Below are 24606 nucleotides of genomic sequence, written 5' to 3'. Positions count from 1 at the left end.
TGAAGCATTCCAAAGGCCAAAGTGTCTTAAACAACTGAGCACACTCAGTTGGTCTTCTGGCCTCAAAGACCAGATTCCAAGCACAGGGTCATGTTCTTGAAGTAGAAGTTCTGAGCCTTAACCCACGGCTCCTGCTTTTTGTCTGTGCAATCTTAGGCAAGTCATTTAGCCTACTAGTTGACCTCCTCATCTGAAAACAAGAGTAATGCCTACAAAATAGGGTTGATGAAAGCATCAAATAAATATATATGTAGGTGCCCTGTGATGCTATTAATTACATAAGATCTAACAATTAATATGCTATTAAAATTATATTTAATATGTCAAAGCAATTCTTGATTTTCACATGGTTATCTATCACTACAGTATTTTTTAACTATAGTCTCTTCTGTATCACTCATTTATATTTTGGAGCAAGCAATGAAAGTGGCCTGACACTTGAACATTAATGTTCCAGCCCTCCATTACATGCAACATAGCATTCTTCTTCATTACCAACATATGCAGGCTGAAAGGCTTACTATGTACTTTATATTTTATCTTTTATAGATCGCATTTGTAAGTAGAAAAATTGAATCATCCTAGAGCAGTTTATGACAGCTTGTTTTCTGCTTTTTTGTTTTTTGTTATCTCCAGTAACACTCTGATTTCATGCCACACTGAAGCATGATTTAGCATATTCTTTGTAGCTTAAAAGTAGCTAAGCACCCTTCCCTCCCACTATAGACCCCAAAGCTAGCTGCCATTTTTCAGAGTCAGCCAGAAGTGTGATGAGCTTGCAACAAGCAGGATTCAGAGAGATAACATCAAAGAGTATACTCCGCATTGCTGCACTGCATAACCCAAAGGAATGGCAAATGGCACATGAGCAGGAACTAATGGCTGATGTCTTATGGTGCATGACAGTGATTTTCCAATTGTTGGCCACATGGGTTTGGAGGTTATTATTTGGGAGATACATTCCATCCATACACAGAAATTATAATTACTGCATTATTTCAGTCTCAAATTATTTAAACCAGCTTTATTTGATTTGCTTTTCATTTCTTCTGAGTTTATAAAATAGATAGTTATCATAGATAAGTGTATGTGCACAAAAGTACATAAATAAAAGAGAGAATTAGAACCATTTTCAGATTCTATTTCTACACTGGTCAGTACATTAACTCAACACTAATAGTTTTCCAATCTCAGGACAAAAAGAAAAAAATTTATACTGAATTTAAATGCCAGGGTTTTTTTTCTCTCTTGCAGTGAAAGTTTTTCTGTTGGCACATAAGGAGAACACAGGCATGCCTTCTGTAATGAGTGAATGCAGGAGGATTCATTAAAGCATCTTTTATCAAAATTGAACACAGTTCCAACATTCACAAAATTACTATTAGTGGACTTATGGGTTTAACTCCTCTGAGGTAAATAAGCACTTTGATTCCATTTTAACTGCGAAAACATTTGCTAAGCGAGTCTACGACACTTCTATGGATAGTATCTGCTTCATCTTCCTGAAGCTTCTGGGCTACATATAAATCTCTCTTTTCTATCATTTAGTGTTACATAAAATAATGCTAGTAGTGTTTGCCTGTCACTAAGTAATAATTTTAGAGAAAATAAAAATCAAGATAAATGTAAAACATACTTGAATAATTTATTTAGGAGAGGAAAAATAAATGTTACTGTACACCTTGTTATTTTAGGTCCTCCCAACCAGCTCAACAATTACTTTCAGTATTTCACTGTCACACACACACACACACACACACACACACACACACACACCAGCCTCCTCCTATCTTGAGAATTTTATTTTAGTTTGCTACTTAATTTGAAGTATTCAATCAATGGAGGCTAAAGAATGTTTATGTGAGCTGGTGATTCTAATGCATACTTGATTTCTATTTTTATGGAAAAATCTGGACAAGTCACAAGTTTCAGGTTTCTCTTTTATGAATTGAGTTTAGCAATTCTTTTGGCTAACTTACATATCCTGAACTCTGTTACAGGTTTGTACACACACACACACACACACACACGTTCCACATATCACAGCAAATTTATTAACATACACGAATTATTTTTTGTAATTAGACTATTATTGTTATTAGCATTCTTTTAAAATATTCTTTTTTCATTTTGGAAATAACAAACTGCATTATAAACATTTCAGAAAAGATAACATAAAAGAATTACCCATAATTTCCACAGACCAACCATTATAATCATTTTTATGTTTCTCCAATCTGAGACTAAAACTTGGATCTCAATGTCTCCAAACTGTATTTTTTCTGCTGTGCCCTCATCCACATATTCTAGAATTCCAGCCCAATTTACATTACCAAAGCCTTCTCAACTTATCTTTGAAACCATTGAAGAGGTCTTACAAATATTCTCAAGCCCCAAATTTGGGTAACCAGGAGGGATTCCATAGACCCAACAGTTCCTGGTCTGTGAGATGGCTGCTTTAGAAATGCACCATTCCCCTCTCACATTGACACTATTGCCATTGAGCCTGTTCCAAGCCTGCCAATAGCTGAAGCAGAAAAATACAGCATCACTGTATAGCTGACAGTGCTTCCTGCTATTGCTGTCAAAGTTTCTGGCATCAACTTTGCTGAATCCACTCATGCTGATTTGCACTCTGAATCTCCCAGAGGGATTTTAGTAAAATGGCTAGGATTCTAGATTCCTCTTCCAAGATTAAGCATAAATCCATAAAGATGGGGCTAATAGCATTGAGTATAGTAGTGTTGGTGATGATACTGATGACCAAGCTAGTCATCATCAGTGGTGCTATATACAGAAGTAGCCCTTCCCTCCAGCATGGCCCACTGTCCTTGAGCCTCTTTTCCAGTTTAGGCAATTTGATGCCAGGCAGTATTTCAACAAAGGCAAGACCTATCAGAACTCTCAAGTAAGCACAAGTTAGGCTCATATCAGGACACTCCATTCTGTTGTATTCCACTCAGGAATACCATGTTCCAAGCACTGGGCTTGGGGCTAGGAATACAAAGTAAATAAAGTAGTTACAGTTTTATCCATATGGAGTTAATTATAGTTTTTGGCGGGAAGAGAAATAGTAAACAAATATTGGCAATATTGATAATGAATATTGTAGAAAGCAAAGTATAGGCTGCCATGCGAACCTATAGAAAGAGGATCTAATGTCAGGCATAAACTGCAAATCAGCTGTCATGTGTGAGTGTGTGATTGTGTATGCATGTGGGGTGTGTGTGTGTGTGTGTGTGTGTGTATACACACACAGTCCCATGTCCCTATTTTGCCCCAGGTATGACCATGGCATCACATAGAATGACTTCATGAATTTCAGTTGCCTACTCGGCCTCTGAAGGCAGCTGAGTTGGGAGTCCAGACCTAGTGAGTCAAAGAAGACATCACAGATGTAACACTTTGAGAATAAGGTGGAATTACCCATAAAATATGGGTGTGGGACACTGGAAAATAGTATTCTAGTAAGAAAAAAAGACCTGTATATACAACAAATAATATTCACAAAAGTGTCAATAATAAAAATCATTTCTATCAGTTTCAGGCACTGGTCTAAGTACTTCATATGCATTTTGTAATTTGGTCATTATATCAATGACATAAAGAAAATACTATTATTGCTTAACATTTTAGATGAAGAAACTGTGATACAGAGGTCAAGTATGCCAAAGTTTATATACAGTCAGCCGATGGTTGTCTCAAGATATAAATTCATTTTTGTCAACTTCAGAGCATGAACTCTTAACCACTAACTACACCAATGTTTTTCAAACTGTGGGTTCTGATTCATTAAAGGGTCATGAAATCAATTTAGTGAACCAATTGCCAAGTATTTTTTTTGTAAATATAATAGAAAGAAATGGATACAAATAATAGAGTGGATTATAGCTAAAAAATATTGTTTGGTAAAACTTTTGTTTCAGTAAAATATGTGCATGAGGGTAATGTAAAAGGTAACTTAATTTTTTTGGAGTCAATAATGTTTGAGAAAGACAACATTATTCTTATTGACTCTCCAGCTCTGACACAGAAAAATAAAATGAAGCCTAATGTCACTGTTGCATAGAACAAACAAAGGACTATGAAAGATTTTTAGAAAGGCAGGTGGGACGTGCATGATGAAAAATTTTGTAGGTTGTGCTATAAATTTAAATTTAAGGGCAATAGAAAGATACTAAAAGATTTAGTTAAGAGAGCTATGTGGTATGTATTTTTCAAAGATCATTTTGAAATGAAGTGAAATAAAAAACAGAAATATTAGTCAGTAAAACATTTTAATTATCTGGAGAAGCAAAGTGATGGCTTTGATAAAGGTGTGGCAGTGAATATGGGGAGAGATGGAAGGAGGATAGAGGTATTTTGGGGGAAGAACTGACAAAACAAGTATAGGATCATTTGCTTTGCTTTTATTTGTACCTTGTTAATTATAGATCCAATTTTTAACCTGCCCATTTGTCTAATCATGAAAATTATTTGATATAGTAAAATATTATTTAAGATTATTTTTAAAATATGTAATATTCAGAATCATTAATTATAATTTCACAACAAAAGTAATGCAAACTAACTTTAAGAAATAAAATATGCACAAAAGAGTTTGTGTAGTAAAAACTAGAAATCAACCCTGACGAAAAATGCTTGCATAAATGACACCTGTATTAACTATACGTATTATTCCTTTCTCAACTAGGTTGAGATAAAGGCTATATAGCTGCTCTGCTTTATGCAAAATCACTTAGACCTGATGTTCATGGCTGCATACAGGTTTGAATGGAATCCGAGACCAAAATTACAATTCTGTCTGGTAGTAACTTATATTACACTAACTTTAATTCAAAAAAAAAACCAAACACCTAATTTTCTAAAACCCAAAAAAAGTGAGAGAGAAGGAGAGTGAGAGAAGAGAGACAGAAAGGAAGAAGGAATGAAGAAAGGGACTGAAGAAAGGGAGGGAGGGAGAAAGGGAAAGAAAAGAGGAAAAAAGGAAAAAAGAAAGGAAACGTTGTAAATAAGTCTATTATTTTAAGGCCAAAAAGGTCAGTACTAACCTAATTAAATAACTTTTTGTTTTATCTTTTTTTTGGTTAATTACTTAAATGCATGCTCGTATTTGCCTATATGGAACCAAAGAGCTTCTCAAAATCCTAAGCGATTTATATATCCTTAAAAAGCTTGGTTACTACACTTTATCCAATATAATTAAAACCAAAAATGATGACTATGCAATTTCTAGAACAGGGATAATAATACCTATATCATGGGCTTGTTCTGAGTACTGGGCGAATTTATGCTGCTAAAACAATTTCTACATAATTAGTATTACGTAGGCATTTGAAAAAGAAAGGAAGCAAGATAAGAAGGGAGGATGGTTACTCATTGATATTTCTATTTCGAGAAATATTTTCAGGAAAAAAATGTAGGTTTGTTTATTTAAAAGATGCATTAACAATTGGAAGGGGCTGATTTTTATCAATGTGTTTCCAGAATTATAATGTTTTTAGTTTAAAAAAAAACTGTACAAGAATATTGGTACTGCTTCGTCATTCTTTAAGGATAAGCCAGCACCTGTTAGCACTATTGGCGACATTGTTTGCACCACCCATTTAGTATGCTGATAATTGATCCTGAAGCTCCTTACACTGGGAATACAATCTGCATGCCTAGAATGACCCTCTAGTTCTATGACTGTTTCACTAACTGAAATATTTTGAGTTATAAAATTATTATATTTTAGTGTATTAATCATGTTTAATACATTTATGTGGAAAACATGTTATCCACTTTTATTTCTCAAAATTATTTTTGTCTAAGGTTTTTTCCTTTGTAAAAATAAGATTCTCCTTGTTTTTATTTACATTATGAGGCAAGAAGTCATACTAAAATAAAGACACAGTAGAGAACTTTCACATCAAAAAAGAAAGTTTGATAAATGAGCCTGACTAGAAGTAACTAGTTTTAAAGCAGTGCCTACTGCTTCAATTTGAAGGAAGAAATAATGAATAAGTATCTCTATATGTATAAGTACATAAACATATTTATGTATGCATACACACATATATCCACATGTTCGCATTATGTGAATTTATATTAAAATTAGTCATTCATATTTGTATTAATCTGGACAAACATGCAAATATAAATATACATATATAATCATAGATGAAATAAAAATGATAGTATCATGTAAATAATCTATACTTGCATAAAAACCATAAAGTGTTTTATCTTGAGATGTCAGTGAAAACTTAAGAAGTCTCAGTTATGCAGATTTAGTCTATCTTATTTTTTAAATTAAACACAAAATAATAATAAACATCATCATTTTCTGAGTGGTAGTCATTATCAGGTATTTTACAAAGTATTACCACATTATATCCTCAAACAATTCAGTGATCTAGGTAAAATTATTTCTTTTCAAGGTAGAAATAGTGAAGACCCGTAAGTTACAACTGAAGTATAAAGTCTCTCACCCTAATTTTAAAATATCTCATATTTTGCATCATAATGGATATAGCATTTTTTCAGGCAGAGCTATTTGAAAATCCAAAGTTTATTGTCTTTTCTTCACAGTTGACTCCTGTTGATGATGATGATGAAAGCGTCCTCTACGTTGTCTTCTGTTGCATTTTGTAATTGTACTACATATACCATTTTATTACATGCAGATCCATTATCTATTTTTCTGTACCAAATAATGCATCACACTTTTACATTTGAGTATCAAATAAATTGTCACATGTAATGATATTTCCTTGTGGATATGTCTTTCCTCACCCAAAATACTGTATTTCCAATGTGGGCCAGAGACTATAAGCTATACAGTGAAGTCTATAGCAGCTAGGTCAATGCAAAGGACACAGGTGTTCATTAAATACCCATTGTCTCATAAGATTATCTGTCAAGAATGTTACCAGAGGCATATAATAGTGTACCCAATCCTTCAGCATGAAACAACTTAGTAACTTTGGAGTACGTTTATTTAATCAAATAAATCTCTCTTCCCCTCAATATTTAAATCATTTTTCTATTTAGGTATTGGTCAAGATTAATGGTATTATTTGTAACATTCATTAGCTTAACAGATAGACTTGGTGAAGATCATGGAATTATTGATTTATACAGATATTTTCCAACTCCCTTAACACATAGTATGTAAATATGAAAACTTTATGTAAAATACGCATCAAAAAATTGTACTTCTTGGTATTACTTAAAAAACAAAAGTCATTACTCTAGAGTTGGTAAAATTTAATACATAAATTATCAATAAAGGGCAATTTATCACTGATAGTTTTAAGTCATCATATAATGTAAGATTAGCTAAACAGAAATAACTTAATATTAAAACTTGTTCACATGTGCTCACATATAATATATTAAGAGACACTTGTTTAAACATGTATTTTTGGCTGAGAGATCATAAAGTATATTTTTCTACATTCAAGGAAAGGACAAAACGAACAAATAACATTATTAAAGATGAATGGAAATTTTAGATAAATGAGAAATTCAATGTGAAGTAATTTACTTTGAGTGAGAATAACTTTCATTTCTGTGTAGCTACGAAATCTCAGAGGTCTTCTGATGAAGAGGCCCTTTAAAACACTGCTGCCTTTTCTAGCATGTTAAATGCTTGGACATAACCCAAAATAGTCCACATCCCTGTAAACTGAGAACAGGATTCATCATATACTAGGAATGCAGGAAAATGAGGCACAGAGGAGGAAAACACATGTGGGATTTCACAGGGCACATTATGAGTCTAAGTTGCTCTTTGTATTCAAACTTAAGATAAAAATCCAGAGCTTATAAAATCAAAAGGCCTGATACAATAACAAAAGCCATGAAGGGATTTTCAGGCTTCTTCCAATTCTGGTATATTGAATCAGTTCAAATGAAGAAGATGGATATTTAATTGGTTAATCCTTGAGTAAAATTTCACTTTTATACAGCTCAAATTCTATAGATAGAAAGTAAGGGGAAAGGCCAAATTTTTATTTAACTGATACTGTGCATGATTAAAGGAATCACTGAAATGATAAGCTTGACTTTATAGATTATTCATACAAAGATAAGGCAATTAGGCTTAAACACATACATATAAGTGCACATTTTAGTCGTTCTCTCCCTCTCCCAACCCTCTCCCCCCTCTCTCTCTCGTGCTCTCGCTCTCTTTTTCTCTCTCTTCCCCTCTCTGTCTCTCTCTGTGTCCATGTGTCTCTCTCTATCTCTAAAACCTGTATAATGAATCTTAGAACTATTGAAACTGTAGCTTTCATGGATTCCAGTGCAAACATGATTGTTTATAAACTATTTTCCCTATTATTTGTTTTGGGGACTATGTTACAGAGGGTTGAGTTTGGTAAAAACATAAACTTAGATACAGCTTTACTGTTATGAACTGCTTTCAGTGTATCAATTTCCAGAATCAAGGAAGAAATACAAGCTTGCTATAATGCCTGTCTTCCTGAAAAAGGCCTTTTACAGAATTTAACTAAACCTTACAATAATTTACCATATCTTCCTGAGTGAAATTAAATATAAGAAAAAAGCTCCTCTTGAAGAACTGCATTGCATATTTCACTTTTTTAAGGAATTTTAGATGTTGATCATTTATCCTAAAATGTTTGCTTGAAATATTTAGTTCTTTTGAATGGAAAAAAATTACTTATTCCCTTCTTTATATATAAATTAGTCTAAATAGAAATTACATAAAATTTCAAAAGATTCATTCAAATCTTTGTTACTTTTTGTTATGAACAGCAATTTTTTAAAAAGTAATATAATAATTTGCATTCTGGTTATTATTCAATACAGAATTACCTATTACGTGTTGTCTCTGGGGAAGTATAAAGAAGAAAACATCATTCTGAAAGTCAAGACCAAAAAAAAGAAAGTAGAATAAACTACCACAATTCTTTTTCTCAAACATTTAGTTACTATGTGTTTTGAATTATATCCCACAACTTCCTCTCAAATTAACTCCCTCCCTGTGGTTCACTTATTTGTCCACTCATAGAACAATTTTGAGTGTCTCCCATGTTTTATGTGTTAAGCTATTGTCTGAGTACATGGAGATTAAATGAGTGGTAGGCTTCACCCCCCAAAACATCTAGCAACTGTAGGAGACATTTAAAAACTGGCAATAAGAACATAATTGGAAAGGTGATCATGGTAGAGGCCCATAGTTACAAAATTTCTCAAGAGCACCTCACTTTATCCAAGAAAGTTAACAAAGTCTTCAAAGAAAAGATACAATTTAAAGTCTTTAATAGCAATTATTATTCAAGAAGTTTGAAATGTAAATTAACAAAAAGATACTGAAATGACTCAAAGGTGCCAGAGAGTATGCCTCATCAGAAAACTGCAAGAATTTCTATAAAGCTGGTTAAGAGTGATCTCTTGAGGTTGTAGCAAAAGATTAGATGGAAATGTAAGTAGGGTACAGATAATAAGGGCCCTGGTAAATATCTAAAACTTTGGACTTTTACCTAACTGCAAAAAGGAGCCACTAAATGATTTTAAGCATGTGTTAATAAGACTTGCATTTTAGAAATATCACTCTCACAACTATGTGGCTGATAATCCGACTGGGGTTGGGGAAATTAATTAAAAAGCTGTTCTAGTATTTTAGAGAAATAAGGCAGGTCTGAGCTAATGAAATCTAGTTGAAATGGGGAGCAGAGGAAAGATCTGAATGCTATGTGGAACATAGAGAAGATGGGACTAGGTGACAGATTGGATGACATAAGAGAAAAAGAAGAGTTTAAGATTACCCTCAAATTTCCAACTTGGAACTGAATGAATGTGATATGATTCTTTAAGATAAGAAATACAAGGTTTGGAAGTGAGTTTGGGTTGAAATACGGTGAGTACAATTTTTGAAATATTATTAGGTCTGAAACAGTTTCATATAACTAGGTAAAAATGTTGATTAAGAAACTGAAAACACAGGTCTAGAACTGAAGACAAAAACGTCGGTTGGAGGGTGAGCATCTGTAGTTGATAAAAAATATTTTTGTGGATAAGATCTGTGTAGAATATTCAGAACAAAATAAGCAAAAAGCTACCATTACATTACATTTCAGTGTGTTAACTATACATTAAATTTATGTCAGAAACATTTCTTAAAAGAAAGGCAGAGAGAGAATAATGAACCCAAGCATTTGTTATATTGATTTTCCCATTGAGAATATCAGAGTGTATTGATATGGTCATTGACATGACCCAAGAAGGAATAGTTTTAATTTCCATGTCTGTTAAGCCAGTACCTAAGCTCTCCTTCTCAGATGTTCTATTAAAGGTTCAGTGTCTGTCCTTTTATGTGTGATTTGGATTACCCATCTGCTATTTTATATAGAAGCAGAAATGAAATGGAGTGGCAAAATAACTTGTTGAAGTTCATCTAATATATTCAGATGAAAATCAGGCCTAAACATTAAATAAGGTTGACATTACATTTATCATTATTGTGAGAAAACAAAATGAGTGAATCATATTAAATACTGCAATGTATCAGCATGTATATTTTAAAGGCCCCAGAGAATATGACTTGGTTATCTTTGGCTAAAATAAATAACAATAGCAAAGTCACTCCTATGTGCTCAACAGTTCATTTCCTTTTGTTCCTAGGAACAAATTAATCTACATTTTCCAATGTCTCTTGCAGTTAGATGGGCTTGAATGATTAAACTTTGTTTAATGCAGTGTAGGCAAAAGTGAAGTAAGTCACTTCCAAGCAGCATTAGTTTCCTGTTGCTGCATAAGAAATTGCCACAAGCTTAGCAACATTAAAAAATACAAATTAGTCCCGGCGCGGTGGCTCACACCTGTAATCCCAGAACTTTGGGAGGCTGAGGTGGGCAGATCATGAGGTCAAGAGATCAAGACCATCCTGGCCAACGTGATGAAACCCTGTCTCTACTAAAAATACAAAAATTAACTGGGCGTGGTGGTGCACACCTGTAGTTCCAGCTGCTTGGAGGCAGAGGCAGGACAATTGCTTGAACCTGGGAGGCTGAGGTTGCAGTCAGTGGAGATCGCGCCACTGCACTCCAACCTGGTGACAGAGCAAGATTCTGTCTCAAAAAAAAAAAAATACAAATTAGGGTGGGTGCAGTGGCTCACGCCTGTAACAGATCACAAGGTCAGGAGTTCAAGACCAGCCTGGCCAATATGGTGAAACCTCATCTCTACTATAAAAATAAAAAAATTAACCAGATGTGGTGGCTCACACCTGTAGTCCCAGCTACTCAGGAGGTTGAGACAGGAGAATCACTTGAACCCGGGAGGCAGAGGTTGCAGTGAGCCAAGATTGTGCCATTGCACTCCAGCTTGGGTGACAGAGCAAGATTCCGTCTCAAAACAAAAACAAAAACAAATTAGTTATCTCACAGTTTCTTTAGGTCAGATTTTGGAGTATGGCATGACTGGATACTCTGCTCATTATTTCTCAGGATATTGACAGGTTAGGGAGGTGGTGCCTGTTGTTCTTATATGGGGCTCCAGGATGTTTCACGTTCTTTGGTTGTTGGCAAAATTCATTTCCTGAAGCTGGAGGTTGAGATCCTAATTTCCCTACAAGCTGTCTGTCTGCTTCAGATTGCTCTCAGGTCTTTGTCATGTAGCCCCTCTAGCTTCAATTCTTACTTTTCATTCTTCTATCTTAATTCATTTTTTTTTTTTTACTTTTTTAAACTTTAATTTTAGGTTCAGGGTACATGTGAAGGTTTCTTATATAGGTAAACTCTTGTCATGAGAGTTTGTTACACAGATTATTTCATCAACCAGTTATGAAGCCTAACACTCAATAGTTATTTTTGCTGCCCCTTTCCCTCCTCCATCCTCAATTAGGCCCTAGTGTCTGTTGTTCCCTTCTCTGTTTTAATAAGTTCTCATCACTTAGCTCCGACTTATAATTGAGAACAAATTGTATTTTATTTTCTGTTCTTGTGTAAGTTTGCTAAGGATAATCGCCTCCAGCTTGATCCATGTTCCTGTAAAAGACAAGACCTCATTCTTTTTTGTGGCTGCATAGTATTCCATGGTATATATGTACCACATTTTCTTTATCCAGTCTATCATTGATGGGCATTTAGGTTGATTCCATGTCTTTGCTATTGTGAATAGTGCTGCAGTAAACATATGTGTGCATGTGTCTTTATAGGAGAGTGATTTATAATCCTTTGGGTATATACTCAGTAATGAGATTACTGGGTCAAATGGTAGTTGTGTTTTTAGCTCTTTGAGGACTCACCACACTGCTTTCCACAATGGTTAAACTAATTTATACTCACACGAACAGTGTATAAGTGCTCCCTTTTCTCTGCAACCTTGCCAGCATCTGTTACTTTTTGACTTTTTAATAGTAGCCATTCTGACTAGTGTGAGATGATATCTCACTGCAGTTTCAATTTGCATTTCTCTAATGTGCAGTGATCCTGAGCTTTATAAAATATGCTTATTGGCCACATGTATGTCTTCTCTTGAAAAAGTGTTCATGTCCTTTGCTCACATTTTAAGGGGGTTATTTGTTTTTCTCTTGTAAATTTAAGCTCTTTATAGATGCTGGATATTAGACACCTCTGTCAGATGCAAAGTCTGCAAATATTTTCTCCTATTCTGTGGGTTGTCTGTTCACTCTGTTGATAGTTTTTTTTAGCTGTCCAGAAGCTCTTAAATGAGATCCCATTTGTCAATTTTTGCTTTTGTTGCAATTGCTTTTGATGTATTTGTCATGAAATCTTTGCCCATTCCTATGTCCAGGATGGTATTGCCTACGTTGTCTTCCAGAGTTTTTATAGTTTTGGGTTTTACATGTAAGTATTTTATCTTAAATCTTGATGTGAATTAATTCACATCAATTCTCTCTCATCTTGGGTCTCTGATTTCCAGTCTCTGACCAAGTCTTATGTAATTGGATCAGGCCCACTTGGATAAGCTCTCTTTCTAAAAGTCAACTGTGCCAAATAGCATCGCCTAAGCACAGGAGTCAAATATCTCATAATCAAAAAGTGCATATACCAGGGAGTGGGGAATCTTGGAGACCATCTCAGAATTCTGCCTACCAAACTAACTAATCCATAAAATATCTCATGGATATTCCATTCACTTTATCTTTCCTGCCTTCTGGCAGATGCAGAAACCCAGTGGAATCCTCTGAGGCCTTGAAAGACAGTGGACCCACCAGATGGAAGGACCATAGGTCCCTAAATGAGTATCGCTACCATCTACTCTCCCATCCCCCACCTTCTTGCATTGCTCTGGGAATGAGCAAGAAATAAACCTTTATTGCATTAAATTTCTGGAGTCTTTGTTACAGAAGAAAGACTATTTTGGCTAATACATAAATAGGTATCAAATTATAATGGGATAATATGGTGATATATATTAAGAGCTTGCTGTTTTGCTGTTTTACAGCTTTTTATGTAGTCCTTCCTTTCCCTCATAATTAAGGTAGCATCTCTCACTTTCTATATGTGGTGGCCTCGAGCACAAAGCTTGATTTTGAGCCAAGCTAAATAGATTTTTTAAATTAAATGCGGACAGTAGTTTTAAGATTAATGTGCTTTTGATGTGCAATATGCAGCCTTTATAGAATAAAAAATGTTACTCTTGGAATTACAGATAACTGGCCTCTGCATATCAAGAGCAAAGTTGTGAGGTTCAAGATACAGGCTATGAATCATGCATCAGAGATTAGTGAAATACATTAGTTTTACTCACCTAAAAGGAGAAAAAGTATGATTGCAGAGGGAAGGAGGAAGATAGAGGGGAATGTAGTGTGATACTGTCTAGGTTTCTGGGAAGTAGAGAGACCACATCCCTGGAGAAAATGAAATCCTCATAGAGAACCCCCTTGTGCCACAGGAGGTTGAAATTGTCAAGAACTACAGCTGATGGAGGTGCTTAGGTGCATGCACCAGAATCAGTGGTGGAAAAGCACCTGACAGTTCTAAAGCATTCTCTAAAATAATCAGCTGGCTGACAAATTTGTAGGAACTGAGAGTGAGGACAGGGACCCATAGCACATTGGAATTTGACCAGTAGAGGCTAAGGCTGGGAAAGTGAAAACACAAGCCAATGCTGAAGACCAGGCAAGATCAATGACACCTTGGTGGAAGCTGCTAAAAATGGATGATGGCACTCACTGAAGACCCTCCCCGGGAAACAGAATAATATGTTAAGTACCTCCCCCATCATAATTTACATCACCTCCAGGGAGAGGGGGAGAAAATAAAGGAAGAGAAGAAGTACAGATTAATTTAATTTGAGTCTTCATTTTTAACCTGGAAGTCACTAGGCTTATGAATTGTCAATATCAGACTTTCCACAACTAGGTGGACTAGAGGCCCAAATAGAGGCCCAAATTGAGTCACTATGGAGAAACACGTAAAATAACATCTATGAAGACAAGATGTAATATTTTCCCTAAATGACTTGATGGAATACTTTTTAATTTATGTATCAATAGCTACTGATATTAAAAAAAGAAGGAAGAGAAAGAAAGAGGGAAAGAAAGAGAGAGAGAGAGGGAGGGAGGGAGGGAGGGAAAGGGAAAGAAGAAAGAAAGAAAGAAAAAGAAAGAAAGAAAGAAAGAAAGAGAGAGAAAGAAAAAAAGAAAGAAAGAAAGAAAGAAAGGAAAGAAAGAAAGAAAGAAAGAAAGAAAGAAAGAAAGAAAAAAAGACTTCCCAAATAAAAACCTTCTTAACTTAATAAAGGAGACCTACTGAAGCATAGTGATTTTATGGCTTCCTATTCTTCTACCTAACTCTTAAATGTTCCCTTAGATTTTATCCTCTGTCACCTTTGTAGCATACTCCAAAACCCATTCTAAAGAAATCTCATCTAGTAGTGGTGTCAAGAAGATGGTGGAATAGGAGTTCTTTGGCTTCACCCTGCAACCTCAGAAATCCAACTAGCAACTATCCACAGTCAAGGCTATCATTGTAAATACCCCAGATCTTAGAAATCAGACTGATACACTCTCTTAGACTATAGAACCAAGAAAGCTGCTATTGAATGATAAAATGAATAGCTCTCTTTGACTGTGCTACCCCTCCTCCAAGCTGGCACAGCACCAGATAATTCCTCTGGACTCTCGGTTTCTACAATGGGAAAAGTGAGTTGGAGGCAGACATTCTGCTCCCCCACTGTTCTAGAACTGTTCACGTGAGGCTAACTCCTGTCTCATTCCAAAAGAAGCATTAGAAATACTAGCAGGGCTAGACTCCCTGGGGTCAGTTAGAAAAAAAAAATGAAACTGGGGCTCACAGTGACCAATGCACAGTTCTTGGTGGTTTTTCTACATTCCAGCCAACAGCAATGCCACCCCAAATAACCAGCCAATAGCATTGCGCTGAAGGAAACATGGTTCAGGGGTCTTTTAGAATTAAACGCCTAACCAATTTTCCCACAGAGCCTGGATACTCTCATTAGGTCTTCCCTAGAGCAAGAGGTAGCTATAGGTAAGCAATTACCCATAAAGGGAACATCTGAACCCACTCAACTCAAGAGGGTGCTCCAACTAAGTTCAAATGTTTCCATTAAGTATTCAAAGCATGGAGGCAATTGCAGGTCAGTAATTACCCACAGAGGGAGCATCTGGCCCCACTCAATGCTAACCACAGTGTGGTGGCTTTACCAAATCTTAGTGCTCTGCATAGGTATACCCTAGGCCAGGAGGCAAGCCCAAGTCTACACGTATCTGTGGAGCATAGCCTCTGGCCCTGCTCATGTTGTGTGGCCAAGCAGCAACCTAGAGACCTCATCCAGCCTCAGAACCCATCACATAGAAATGCCCAAGTACAGATTCTAAATAACAATACCACCCATTCAAGGAAGACAGCCTGAAACCCTGCTCAAACAGAGATGATTAGAGACCAGCCAGCATTCCCACCTGACAACAAAGTTCAGTCAGTGGTTTTAATGGACCATGGAGCACAACCAGCAATACCATTTAACCTCAGATCACAGAAATGATCCAGCCCAACTAGAAAATCTGACACCAAAGTCTGCTTTTTCATGTTGCTACTAGTCAACCCATACAAAATCCCAGGCTAAACTAAATAGTAAAGGCCTATCACCACCAAAGAACATCTGCAAAGGCCAGAGAAGACAGACATTTATCAAATGTACGGCATAAATTTAAGGACACAAGGATTATGAAAACTCAGGGAAACATAATAATACCGAAAGGAAATAATAAATCTCCAGTAACGGACCCAGAAAAAAATGAAGATCTATAAAATGACACGTAATTTAGAATAATCCTCTTAAAGAAATTTAAGAAAGTATGAGAAAATACAAATACAAAATTCAATAAAATTTGGAAAACAACTTAGAACAAAAATGAGAAATTTGAAAAAGAAATAGAAGTAATAAAAAGCAAATACAAGTCATGGAGATTAAAATATAATAACTGAACTAAAAAAATTCACTAGAAAGCTTTAACAGCCGACTTAAGCAAAAGAATCAGTGAGGTCTAAAGCAGAATATTTCAAATTATCTAATTAGAGGAACAAAAAGAAAAAAATACATAATAAAAAAGAATGAAGAAGGCCTACAGGAATTATGGGACGCCATCAAGTGAACTAACCTTCGCATAATAAGAGGTCCTCATGGAGAAAACAGGTAAAAAGACTAGAGAGCATATTTTAAGAAAATAATGACTGAAAATTTCAAAATTCTGGGGAGATATTACTACAGGAAGCTCAGAGGTCACAATCAAACTCAACCCAAGGAGGACTTTACCAAGACATTTCATAATCAAATTACAACAAATCAAAGAAATAAAAATACTGAAAGAAACAAAAGATAAGAAACACATCACATTGAAGACAGCTCTAATACGGTTTTCAGCAGATTTCTTAGGAGAAACCCTACAGACCAGGAGAGAGAAGGATGGTATATTTAAGGTGCTGGTAGAAAAAAATGAAGAAACAAACAAACAAACAAAAATAAATTAAAAACCTGCCAACCAAGAACACTTTATCCACAAATATATCCTTCGAAAATGAGGGAGAAGTAAAAACTTTTTATGATAAACAAAAGCTAAGGGAGCCCATCACCACCAGACCTGTTTTATAGAAACTGTCAAAGGGAATTCTTTAAACTGAAATGAATGACTATTAATTAATAGTACAAAATAAGGAAGTAAAAAACTTGATGACATAAATCATATGTAGTCATACTAATTCTAATACTGTAAGGGTGGCATGTAAAACAATGTTATCCCTACTAGTGGGGTTAAAAGACAAATCTATTAAGAATAACTGTAGCTATAACAAATTATTAAGGGACAAAAAGTATAAAAACAAATATAAATTATAACATCAAAATCATAAAAGATGGGGAAGAGTGAAAGTATAGTTTTTGAATACTATTAAAAGCAAGTTGTTATCAATTTAAAGTAGCCTGTTATAAGGATAAGATATTTTATGTAAGCATTATGGTAACCACAAAGCAAAAACCTATTGTAGTTGCACAGAATATAAAAAGAAAGAATTCAAAGTATACAACCATAGGAAACCATTAAACCACAAAGGGCAATAGCAAGACAGAAAGAAACAAAAGACCTACAAAACAATCAGAAAGCCAATTATGAAATGGCAATAGCAGATTCTTACCTATCAGTAATTGCCTTGAGTGTAAATGGATTAAATTCTCCTATAAAAGATAGAGTGGCAGATTGGATTTCAAAAAATACCAGATCCAACCATATGCTGCTTGTAGGAGACTCATTACTAGTAAGGACACACATAGATTGAAAAGAATGGAATAAAAAGAATGGGAAAAGATATTCCATGCAAAGAGAAACCAAAGGGGAGCAGAGGTGGCTATAATTATATCACACAAAATAGACTTTAAGTCAGAAACTATAAAAACAGACAAAGTCATTAAATAGTGCTAAAGGAGTTAATTTTCCAAGAGGACATCATAATTGTAAATATATATGCACCTAACATTGGAACATCTAAATATATAAAGCAATGATTTAATAATCTAAAAGGACAGATGGACTGCAATATTATAATAATGGGGCACCTCAGTACCCTACTTTCAATATATAGATGGAAAATCAATAAAGAAATATTGTACTTCAATTACAGTGTAGACCAAATGGACCTAATATGCATGTACATAGCATTCTATCTGATAGCAGCAGAATATATATTCTTCTTAAGTGCACATAGAACATTCTCCAGATAGATTATATGTTAGGCCACAAAACAATTCTTAATAAATTTGAGGAGACTGAAATCCTATGAAATATTTACTTGGATAACAATGGCATGAAATGAGGAATCAATGATGAGAAATCTTGAAAAATACACAAATATGTGGAAATTAAACAACATGCGCCTAAACAACCAATAGGTCACAGAAGAAATCAAATGACAAATTAAAAAAATACCTTGAGACAAACTAAAATAGCAACATAACATGCCAAAACATAGAATGCAGCAAAAAGTAGTTCTAAGAGGGAAATCTACAGTGATCAATGAAAAAAAAATCACAAATACTCTAAAGTTATACCTCAAAAAACTAGAAAAAGAAGAAAAAAGTAACCTCAAATTTAGCAGAAGGAAGGAAATAACAAAGATTATAGCAGAAATAAATGAAATGAGCCTAGAGAAATAATTTAACTAAGAGTTGGGTTTTTTTGAAAAGATAAAATTGGCAAGCCCTTAGCTAGACTAGGAAAAAAGAGAGACTACTCAAATAAATGAGATGATAAATGAAAGAGGAGACATTGCAATCGATACAACCAAAATACAAATCATTATAAGAAACTATTGTAAAAAAAAGTATATGTCAACAAATCAGATAATCTAGAAGAAATGGATAAATTTCTCAACTAATAAAACCTACCAACACTGAATCACAAAGAAATTGAAAATCTTAATAGACCTACAATGAGCAAGAAGATTGAATGTGTAATAACAAGTCTCCTTTCGAGTCCAGAACTGATTAGCTTTACTATTGTATTATACCAAACATTTAAAGAAGAACTAATGTCAATTCTTCTCAAACTCTTTCAAAAAAAATCAAAGTAGAGCTAATAACTCCAAACTTATTTTATGAAGTTAGCATTACCCTGATAAGAGCCAGATAAGGACACCACAAGAAAAGAAATATATAGGCCAATATCCTTGCTAAACATAGATGCAAAAATCTGCAAACAAAATATTATATAACTGAATTCAAAAACATATTAAAAGAAAAATTCACCATGATCAATTGGGATTTACCCCTACAATGCAAGAATTGTTTAACATATGCAAATCAATAAATGTGATACACTACATTAACAAAATGAAGGATAAAAATCTCATGATCATCTTAACAGATGTAGAAAAAGCACTTGACATAATTCAATACCCTTTCTTGATGAAAACTCTGAACAGATTAGGTATAGAGGAAATGTACTTCAACCCAATAAAGGCCACATACGATAAACCCTTAGCTAATATCATGTTCAAGGTTGTAAAGTTGAACGCTTTTACTTCAAGATTAGAAACAAGACAAGGATCTTACAGGCACTACATGCAGTTATAACTTTTCAAATATGAAAGCTCTATTTGATAGACATATTTGAAATGACTGGAAAAGAGGTAATTATGGTGAGAAAAGAACCCATGGGTGCCTGTAATCCCAGCTACTCGGGAGGCTGAGGTGGGAGAATTGCTTGAACCCAGGAGGCGGAGGTTGAAGTGAGCCGAGATCCTGCCACTGCACTCCAGCCTGGGTGACTGGGGGAGTACTCCATCTCAAACGAAACAAAACAAAAAAACAAAAAAGGATGTAGGCACTCTATTGCCAGTAAAAAATACAGAGGCCTTAAAGAACAGATGTCATTCAGGGCACTCTTTGTGGGTCACTAGGTTAAGAAAAGGAGGATAGAGTTTCAAATTTAGTCAAAGGCAAACCATGAAGGGCCTTGAAGGGTGTATCATGGGCTTTATTCTGAAAGAAAGCTTCTGAGCAAGTTAAAGTAGAAAAGTGACATGGTCGGATTACATTTAGGAATATTATTCTGGAAAAAATTATGGAGAATGAACTGAGATAGAGGTGGCCTCCCAAAGTGCTGTGATTACAGGCATGAGCCACCACGCCTGGCCACAGTGCCTACGTTCTTATACTCCCTTTCCCCAGTTAACTTTTGTCCAATGCATTAATTCTTATTTATCTTTGAAGATTCACTTCAAGCATTACACCCTCTGGATTTTTTTTTCCTGATAACTATCATCCAGAGGAAAGACTACAAAAATTATCCTCCCCCTTACTCAAGTCACCACCAAGAAGAACATCTGGTGATTATCTGTTAGTGTGGGCTATAATTCCCTATGAAAGTCATTCGTTTATTTTTTCTTTTAGATAATGATGGATAGATTGGTAGTATTGGTAGTATACTTCTCTTATGACATTCTCTACTCATTTTCCAAAGTTCATTTTTGTTTCTCTTAATGTTATTTTTTTCCAGTCATCTTTATTTCACTTCAGTTCCCTTCTCACCATAATTACCTCTTTTCCAGTCATTTCAAATATGTCTATCAAATACAACTTTCATATTTGAAAAGTTATAACTGCATATAGTGTTTCCTAATTCTTCTCCAGAATATCTGCTCCAATTTACATCTCCAGCAGCAGTGCATTTGTCTCTTTGTACATACAGGTTAAAATTTCTTCTGTGTTTTAGCCACTGCAAATAGTTTCTCCCACTTTTAGTTTTATCTTTAATATCTCTCCTAGAAGATAAATCTTCGATTGTGATAAAATCACACCCTTCAGCTTTTCTCCTTGTTGTTTGTACTTTTTGGAGTCTTGTTTAGGATATACTTCCTCATCCAAAAATACTCTCGTGACTTCGTCATCCAGATGCTCAAAATTCTGCCAATATACACCCTTTTTACTCATTTATTTTTCTCCTGCCTTTCTCCCCTATCATCCCCAATTAATCCTTTCCTATTCCTTCTGGAAAAGTTCTGCTATTCAATCTCCAGCTCACTATTTATTTATTTATTTATTTACTGTATATATTTTGTCATTCAACCCATTCATTGTTTTTAAAAATTTATTCATTTCAGACATTTCCCAAAATGTCTGCATATTTTCTTGAAAATGTTTTACTTCATGTTTTAATCTTCTTTTATCTGTTGAATGTATTTATAATTCCAAGTTTAATTTTTTTATTATTTCTATTGCATTTGTTTTGCCTTTAAGGTAACACTTTTTTCCATAGTGATTTTTATTGCATTGTGTTTAAGCTTCTCAGTAACTAGGAACTCAAATTTTATTGGATCTATCAATTGCTTTGACTGATCTTTGTTATTCAGAAGAGTGACAAAAACCTGGGCTGCAACTTGTGCGCCTCTTGGTGAAGAGAGATAATTATCGCTTTGTATCATAGACTCATAGCCCTTCCAGCCTTGTCTCACTGCCAGGGAACTTGCAGTAACTCTCACTCTGTCATTGCTTTCATCCTGGCCCCTTACTTTCTGTTCTTATTAGCTCATGCAGTGGGGAAAAAGGGTTGAGCTGCAAGAATGTTGAGGAACTCCTCAGGCTGTGCCTGCTCACCGATAGAGGACCTCCGCCACAACTAGACTACAGTTCTCCCCTTTCTTACCTCAGAGTGGGTGTTTTTATATTCCTGCCCACGGAATTGAGAGCTTAGGGAAAGAAAAGGGGCACGAAAAGAAAGGCCAACTCATCTTGCATTTTATTTGAGGCTCCTGGCCTTCCCTGATTTGAAAACTTCCCTACCTCCAACTACCCTGGTTCCATCAAGATACAAACACCTTTGGTCTCTCCAAGATTTTTCAGTTTTTTATTTATGGTTGAGTAGAGTTTCTCTGTTACTTTACACACTCCAAGGAGCAAAATTCACATTGCATTGTGTATTTCAGTGAGGTGTCATTTATTAAGAATAAAATGTGAATAATGCTCACCAGAATTTTGCAATGTGTGACTTGACTCCAAATTCATCAACCTTTCTTACTGTCCAGTGACTGGTTCTACAGAGCAATGTAGGACCCTGTCATAGCTCACCATGTTGTCCAGAAGCAGAATAAACCACCAGTTTTTACATATAATGCTCCCTAACTACTGACAGTTTCTTTAGAATGGAGACTATTTCAGTCATTTCTCCATACCCAGCATATACTCAGTGTCTGGCACACACCACACATTTAAGAACTATTTGTTAAATGTATTTGTTAAATGAAATAGAAAGAAAAGGAAAAGCAATTTACTTGAGAGACATCGGAGAGAGGCAGAGATAGAGAAAAATTGACAGAAAATAAAGAAGGAAATAGAGATGGGGTAACTGAGAAATTTAGAGTGAATAATACTGCTGGTAAATTACGCTCGGTTTTACTACCATTCAACGAACCTCATAACAAGTCGTTTTTCTCAAACATATTCACAGGACATGTGTTTGTTATCAACTGTCAGCCAGAACAAGTAGCATCTCATATCAATCTCTATCTAATTGCAAAGAACCAATAAAAATCTACAACTTGTCTCACAACTGACTTTTAACAAGGTTTCAATAAGATTCAGATTGTCAAGAACTATTGACTTCAGTATCATTATACCACGTCTTTTTCCCTTGGAATAGAATTTAATTCAGTGATGTGCACATCAGTGAAAACGATTACTAAAAGTTAAATTTGTTGCTTGTTATTGTTTAGATCACAAAAACAGAAAGTTCATCTGTCTGGGGTAAATACTCTTCTGGCTGTAAATATGGCCTCCCTACCATCAGACCATCATCACTCATGCTCTGAATCTATAACCATACAGACAGCATAATTTAGAGGACTATTGACAGAGCAGACTTCTCATGGAAAATCAATACAGTTTGGGTTTAATATGCATATCTTGATTCTTCTGGTTTATACAGTTGTTCCACTGCATTTCTTAACACTCTTGGAAATGAGAGGATGCAGAAAGATGGATTTCATACAGTGTTGGTAGAAATGTAAATTAGTATAGCCATTATGGAAAATAGTATGGAGGTTCTTCAGAAAATTAAAAATAGAACTACTCATTAAGCACAAGCATATATTTTTTGGCTTTAAATCATAAAAAAAAACCCATAGCTTTTAAACGAAAACTTTAGAAGCACGAGGCAAAAATGCACCAGAACAAATCCAGAGGAGTTTCAGTTCCAAAATAACCTCAATACAAGGACGCTTTATCTACAACATGGGCTGCAAGAGAGTATGGCAAGTAGCAGTGTGCAAAATTCAAGCTGCCAGTTCACGACGTGGTTATAAAACGTTCCATCTGAACACAGGGAAAAGATTTGTATCATCTGTTCTACAGGGTAGTAGAGGAAGAAGAAGGTTATAGAATTGCATCTGCCCTAAGTATCCAGTAGTTTTGAATCAGGGGAAAAATTGATTAAAAGCTACCTATGGGGGAAAGAAAAAGGTTTTCTAAATTAATATTAATTGAAGTTAAGTCAGAGGAGAATATTGTTTTGGGGGTTTAAAGCCTATCTAATTTCACTCTTTATTTAATAAGCTCTTGGTCATTTCTTTTTAATTCGTTTTTATAAAATATGATATTACCTATGTACATTTTCCTGTAAGAAAGAGATGTAACCAAACTACATACATTTTATTCAGAATTTTCAGAGAGATTCAATTTTTTGCTATTATCAGACAAACCCATTTATTGAAATTGTGGTTTATATTTCAGGTAAATACAGTACAGAGACATAGGAAAGCAGTCAGCATTAATCAATTTTCTGTTCTGCCTTAAGTTGGAATAAACATTCCTGAGTGATGTGAAGAAACCACACTTTATAAGAGAAAGACGAGATCCAGATTTTTTTTTTGTTTTTATCTTCAAATCTTGTCAGATTTATCCAACTAAAAATTCTTTCTTTAAACCAAAACAGATATGGAATCCTAGTACATATATTTTAATTCTGATAGCTTTATCAAAACATGACTTCCTTATTTTCTTCCTTCATTGAAATGGGGTCTCAGGCAGTCGCCTTCTTTAAGTCCGTTTCTGTTGATTTAATGACAAAAGATTTCCATCATATTGTGCTCATAGCTTCTTTACAAGCAAACAACAATTAACTACATGATATAAGTAATAGTCTCACGGTATAAAATCCAGTCTACTTCACAAAATATTAGCCACACGCAGCCTTCAGAATAAAAATCTTTTCCTTCCAAGCTCTTCCAATTATGTGATACAAATATGTATATTTGTATGCATGTAGACGGGTAGATAGATATCATTTTATTTTTTTAAGTCTACTAAACTGTGATAGAAAGCAAAAAGCACAATATAACCTAAGTACAATATTGGCTTAAAATGAAAGAGTGTGAAGAAAATTTATCATAACTTAATTCTTACAAATAACTTTACATGAGTTTTTAAGCACTGGCAGAAAAACACTTTAAGTAGAAAAGTTAGGGAGCTCAGGCGAGGTGCGGTGGCTCACGCCTGTAATCCCAGCACTTTGGGAGGCCAAAGCAGGCGGATCACGAGGCCAGGAGATCGAGACCATCCTGGCTAACACGGTGAAACTCCATCTCTACTAAAAAATACAAAAAAAATTAGCCAGGCATGGTG

The 24606-nt window shown here is 34.9% G+C and overlaps 1 protein-coding gene across 2 annotated transcripts in view; it reads right to left on the bottom strand.

Moving 5' to 3' along the window:
• LOC134810350 (uncharacterized) overlaps positions 1–24606 on the bottom strand; it is a 180137-nt gene that overhangs the window by 61960 nt on the left and 93571 nt on the right. Inside the window, exon 7 of one of the 2 annotated variants that reach the window (XM_063813359.1) lies at positions 23621–24033. The exons of the other annotated variant lie outside the window; for it this stretch is intronic. The gene's annotated coding sequence lies outside the window, so the exon portion shown is untranslated. Of the gene's footprint in view, positions 1–23620; positions 24034–24606 lie in introns of those variants that run through there. 2 annotated transcript variants of the gene reach the window in all.

Source organism: Pan troglodytes, chromosome 5 (assembly GCF_028858775.2).
Source record: "Pan troglodytes isolate AG18354 chromosome 5, NHGRI_mPanTro3-v2.0_pri, whole genome shotgun sequence".
Lineage (NCBI taxonomy): Eukaryota > Metazoa > Chordata > Mammalia > Primates > Hominidae > Pan > Pan troglodytes.
The sequence above is the reverse complement of the archived record's forward strand: the minus strand, read 5'-3'. Positions and strand labels throughout refer to the sequence as shown.